The following is a 6000-nucleotide window of genomic DNA, read 5'->3' on the forward strand; positions in this document are numbered from 1 at the left end:
GGGCCGCATTGGAAATCTGGAGTTCCCCAAGAAATACAGACGCTTTTGCAGGAAAGTTTAAAATGAAAGTCTCTGTGCCTCAAATGACCGTGAGGCTCACATCTTCACCTAACCTAAGTGGCCAGTGGAGAGTGACTATTACAAGAGCGAGAAAGTCAGGAGCTTTCGCAGAGGGGAAGATGGACAGAGAGGATACGGGACGGTGGGGCCGACACAGCTCCTGTTAGCTTCCAGGCCAGCACATGCCAGCAAGACAGACCTTCCCTTCCCCCAAAGACACCTTTTCTTTCCTCTCACTCCATACAACCGATGAAGGACGAGTTCCCACCTGCCACCTGGGAGCCAGGTAAGGGTAAGGCATGGGGACAAGAGGCAGTGCAATGCCGTCTCGTCCTTGGTTAGACTCAGGATGATTTTCTGGGGTCACAGCTTCTGACCCTGGGCACGTGCAGGACTCTGAGGCTTATCAATTTTTTTTTTTTTTTAGAAAAGCAGGAGGACACAGTGGAAGAAGTATAGAAGGTTCCTACCACATAGGAAGGCACTCAGGAAACATGGGGTCCCCTCCCTCTGCTAGGAGACAAACCAAAGCCACTCCATCTCGCTCTCTTATGTGCCTCTGCATGCCCAGGTGAATGTTTTCCAGAGTCTTCTAAGTTTCTGCTCATTAAAACAAAATTTATGTTGGCAATCTGCAAATCAACGCAAGAAGTCAAATGCCTCCTGATAAGTGTGCAGACCAGATGGGGCTGGCTCTGGGACCTCAGCGGTGCTTCCCAACCCTGTGCCCACAGCACGGCCCTTCCTGTCACTCAGCCCACACCAAAACTGCTTGCTGATGCGTGTATCTCACCTGCCAGGTGGCAAAAGCCTCAGGGACGGAGTCTTAGTCTCTGCTGGGGCCCCAGCCACCTGCGCTTGTCTGGCACACAGTAGGGAGATGCGAACTTGCTGGGTACACTAAGCACCACCATGCCGACTTCCAGACGAATCTTTGTGCTCACTACACTCCCTGCATTCTTTTTTATGCCAAGATAAAGGAAACGAACGCTACTTCGGTGCTGGTGAAGTATTAATAGCACTCCTTGCTGTCTGTTCCCACCCATTATCTCAAACATGCCACCCCTATACCAAAAACCTGCTTGCAATACTAATTCCACATTCTAAATACAACCCTGCATCTAAAAACTTTTTTTAAAAAAGGATGAACTGCATAGTAAAAATCCAACAGCTACCACCATCTAGTGAGCAATAAATATACCGCGTGCCTGCCATCGGGGTCTGTACTTCTGCGTCTTCTCCCTCTTAATCCTCACAGCCAGCCAGCAAGTGTGTTATCCCCATTTTACAGATAAGAAAACTGAGGCACAGAAAAGTTGTGTTGCACCAGGTTACACAGCTAATCAGTGGATCGGACTCCCTCTAGTCTCCCAGTGATCTGTTCAACCCACCCCCTCCCGATTCTGGGGGATTAAGGTAGAGGAACAGAAGCATAATTAAAAATCTGCCACCTGAATCTGCCCTTTGGCAGTTTTCCACAAGCTAATACCTGCCAGCAACTCCCACACTCAGCACATAACGTGAGATTTCCAGAACTTTCTGCATTCTTGTGCAAAGTAGTCAGGAGTGGTCTGCATCCTGGGGCAGAAACAGATCTATCCTTCCCAGGTAAGCCTTGTCAAGCTTTTTCCATTGCAAACACCTCATTTGTTCCTTTCTATTCCATTACCCATGCTAATCCCACATTATTCCTGGCTCCTGGGGCGCTCACACATGGACTCAGCTGCTTTTCACCCCCCCACCCCCCCTTCTTCTGGTGCCACGCAGCACCCACCGCACCAGGGACAGCAGGTGAGGGAGGTTGGCTTCAGGACTCATGAAGAAGCGGAGGCCAAAACAAGGCTACTTTTGGGGAAAAAAAGGGCCGACTGGCAAGAGCTGAAGGCAGTTTTGCAGGACAATGCCTGCCTTCTCCTCTATGATCAGAAAGAAGTTCGAGGTGAAAAAGGAAACCCCTTCTACCTCCTTACAAAATGCAATGCCAACCCCAAATATTAATTAGATGAGCCCTTGGCAGCCTCCTCTCAATCGGCGGGATGGAAATCTGAGCCCTTTACAAGAGCAGGCAACACCTGAACAGGAAGACTCTAAAATCAGAGGTAAAAGCGTGAAGCCAGGAAGCCCTTGCTATCTTTCACTATAATACTCACCTGCCTTGGCCTTTTGGCGAAACACTTGGTTCAGGCCCAGGGAAGGTGGACCACACGTTTCTAGTTTGATAGGGCAGGGAGAGTGTTTTAAAAGCCGCTCAGGGAGTCATGCTCCCTCTAAAAGAACCACAAATTGTTAGAACCCAACAGTCTGAGAACCAGAAGTCAGCACCAAGGAATGAATGATGTGCTGTACGGGTTCCCTGGTCAGACGGGCATGAATCTCAGGGTTTCTCACTCTTGCCACCCCTGCTCAGAGACATTTTTAGCCAAGAGGGATTTTGATGTTTGTTTTGATGATATTTGAAAATCCCTTATTTAAATTGTACAGGACCCAAGTTCACTGGATTCTGGGAAGCAGAAGTCTAAGAGAATGCACACGGGACCAGAAGTCCAGAGAGAGAATTCTGGACTCATTCTGCTTCTGACCACCTGGGTGACTCTGCAAGCAACAGCTTGCCCTGTTCATCTAGCACCAGGGGAGAATCTCAGTTTCATAAACTCAGGAACTCAGGCAGTATTGTAAGGATCCAGTGAAATAGTATGTGAATATCCCTCCTAATGGTCCCATACATTCTAAATTACAATGTTAAAGAATTATCATTACATTTAATAAGTTAATTTCATTTAACACCCATAACCCCATAGAGCAGTGGATAGAGCAGACACGATCATTTCTATTTTTATACATGAGAAAATGGTCTCATGGAAGTTGGGACCTAAGGTCAAAGAGCTGGTGAACCACAAGCATAGAATCAAGCCCAGGTCTTCTGATGTGGACAGCTTGGCCATGGAGTGCACAGGAGGGCAAAGAGCAATTGGACATTGGGAAGCCCAAGCATGAGCCTCTCAGTAAATTCCTCCACTTCAGTCTTTCAATTTCCTTCCCTCAAAGATGGAGGTGACATCACCCATCCTATTTACCTGAAAAGGTTGATGCCAGGATCACATGAGACCATAATACAAAAGTGCCCTGGGTGAGGGCAAAGTTTCCTACATGGAGAGCAGGGAAACCCAGTTGAAGAGAAGGGACTTGGGATCAGGAAAGGAAATGAAGGATCCAGGACAGTAATCACACTGAGGGCAGGCCAGCAGGTAATTCTGTGGGTGGGAAAGGAAGAGGTCTGGAGCTGTTTACAAGATGAAGGGTAAACTAAAGAAAGGGACTTCAAGTGCATTCAGCTGTCCCAGGGAACAGGCCTGGGGTGATGCTGAAGCAGGGGTGGGATAGACACCCGCCCCTCTTGTGCAACATCCCCAAGAGACCTTCACTAGCCTTGGGGATGATGGGAGGGATCTGTTTTATTTGCAAAAAAAATATTCTTGTGGGATAAAATTAAAAGTTGGGATAAAAATTAAAAACTTTTGTTACACTCTTCCTGATGATAACTTTTTTTAAACTGATCTGTGAAGTGCAGAAGTACAAAAGTTTGAGGACCACTGCCCGAAAACACCTCACAATGTTGCTGACCCTTCCAATGATATAATTACATGGAATTTTATCTATTCAACAAAAACTAGTAAGCATCTGCCCTGTGCCCAGCACCCTGTCAGGTGATGGGGATACAATGAAAATACTCTGTAAGATACACACAAGACGGGGCAACAGTAGCAAAAGGCTCTTGTATTTTCACCTATTTATCCCTAATGTCATCACTTGCCAATTAATGACTGTGCCATTTATACAGCTCATTAAAAACCTAGGAGTCTGGGTTCCTGGGGGCTCTCTCATTCACTCTTGGGGCATCTTTTGCCCTCTCTAGGTCTGTTTCCTCATCTGTAAAAACATGGACATCTAGGATTCATTTCAGAGGACCAAAGCCTATTGAGGGGGAAGGAAATAGTTACTCCAAGCTCTGGATGGTAGACCAAAAACTAAATTCAAAGAAAAATATGTCACTGATGGTTTTCAGTCCAACAGTCAGGCGTGATGAAGGAAGGAATCCCTCTATCTCTTCCCCAGGATTTGTCTGGGGACCTCTTCTGGAAAATTCTATACCATCAAGAGACAGTTCTGGACTGGATTTCTACAGAAGAAGAGTAGGGGCTATATCCCAGGTGAAGAACAGTCTGTGGAGCCTTGTACCCCCATCAGCAACAAGAAGAGAATGGCTGCAGGCTACTGAAAGCCAGCAGTATCTACAAATTCACTCCCATGGCTTTTGCCAACTGCAGTGGTACCTCGGACATTTCTGACTTGTTCCTTCTCTTGTCTGACTCTTTCCTCAACAAATGCACATTTCTTAATATAATGTCACAATGGAAGCCAAACAGACCTTGAATTTTTACATCTGAAATTATAAAACATTTAAAGGTTGGGGGGGGTTGTTTAATTAGAGAATCTCATAATTTGAAAGTCATACAGGTTCTGATTATTCAGTTCCAAGACACCAAACACAGCACAGGTGTTCCCATTGAAAGGCCCCTCTTGGCTGGAGAGCCACAGATTCCTCAGGGCAGGGAAGGTGCCTCCTCCCTTTTCTGCCTGGGTGCCCACCATGTTTTTAAATCGATGCCACCTGGCAAGTTTCAAAGGTGCAATTCTGAGACCCTTCCATTTACTCTCCCAGCAGGTGGCGAAGTGCGCAGCCCCCCAGGAGGATTCGCTGGGGGCACTCCACTGCTGAGAAAATTGCACAGGAGTCACCTTAACACCTGCATATGCCCTGAAAAAGGCGGGGGGGGGGGGGGCTTGGATATGTCCCCCGAAGTCTTTATTAAAAAGGCGAGTCCCCTTCCGCAGCCTCCAGGTTAAGAGACTGCGACTGTGCCAAGCAGGTCGGGTTTAAAACGTGGTTCCCTCCTCCACCCACAGCCACAGAGCCCTGTTCCCTTACCTGTGCTCCGCGCCCTTTGGCTCTGCGACCCCGTGCCGGGGACCCAAGGGAAAGGCCGCTCCTGCGCCCGCCGCACGCCCAGTCCCAAGACCCCGGCCGGCTCTCCCGGGGCCGTTGGCGGGGAGCCCGGAGGAGGCGTGCGTCAGGTGAGTTCTCCCCCAGGACGCGGGCTTCCCGGTGCAGCGCGCGGGCCTCGCGGCCGAGCTCAGGTGCGGCGCAAACAAAGCCGAACAAAGCCCGCATCGCCGCCCCGCGGCGCGTCCACGCGGGGCAGCACGGGGCCCGCGCATCCCCACCCCGGGAGCGCGAACAAGTAATCGGCGCCCCTTCCGAGGCCGCTGGCGGCGCAGAGACGGCTCGAGCTCTGACTCACCCGGACAAGCGCGGCGGGGAGCGCACGGCGGGACGCGGGCGCCGAGGCTGTTGTGCTGGCCCTCGGGCTCGGCGCGGGCCAGGGGGCGCTGCAGACCGGCAGGAGGGGCGCCCGGGGTGGGAGCCACGTGGGACACCTGTAGCATTCACCGAAGGGAAGCGGCGAGCACGGCGCGGGCCGTGGGAGGTGCATCAGGCGCTTCTGGGAACTGGGCCCGCATCCCTTCTCGCGTTTTTTTTTTTTTTTTTTTTTAACACCGTGTTGGCCTGGTCGTCAAATAAAAGGACTTAACTTCTGCGCGGGGCTCCTGGTCTCTGAGCGGTGGAGCGGGGAACACTGTGCCACCCACTGTCGACTCCGCAGGATTTATTGCTTAGACCCATGCGAAGATGTTGACTTTGGCATCGCTTCTGTTTGTCATGGCAATTGCCATTTACCTGCCTTTGCAATTATTGCAGGTGGGAGGTAAGAGGCAGGCCTTTTTGGCCAGCGTCCTCGATTAAGTCTAGCAGGTGCTGGATTTTTAAAAATCAGACGCCAGCAAGCAAAATGGCACAATGCCTATATACAGTAAGTGCTA

At 50.0% G+C, this 6000-nt stretch overlaps 1 protein-coding gene across 3 annotated transcripts in view; it reads right to left on the reverse strand.

The window, feature by feature from the left end:
- The window catches only part of VWA2 (von Willebrand factor A domain containing 2), a 45297-nt gene extending 39527 nt beyond the window's left edge, over window positions 1-5770 (reverse strand). For 2 of the 3 annotated variants that reach the window (XM_078077090.1, XM_078077088.1), the window contains exon 1: window positions 5421-5770. The gene's annotated coding sequence lies outside the window, so the exon portion shown is untranslated. Of the gene's footprint in view, window positions 1-5047; window positions 5283-5420 lie in introns of those variants that run through there. The other variant, XM_078077089.1, reaches the window with a different exon arrangement.
- Window positions 5771-6000: the final 230 nt, after the last annotated feature.

Source organism: Halichoerus grypus, chromosome 7, assembly GCF_964656455.1.
Source record: "Halichoerus grypus chromosome 7, mHalGry1.hap1.1, whole genome shotgun sequence".
Lineage (NCBI taxonomy): Eukaryota > Metazoa > Chordata > Mammalia > Carnivora > Phocidae > Halichoerus > Halichoerus grypus.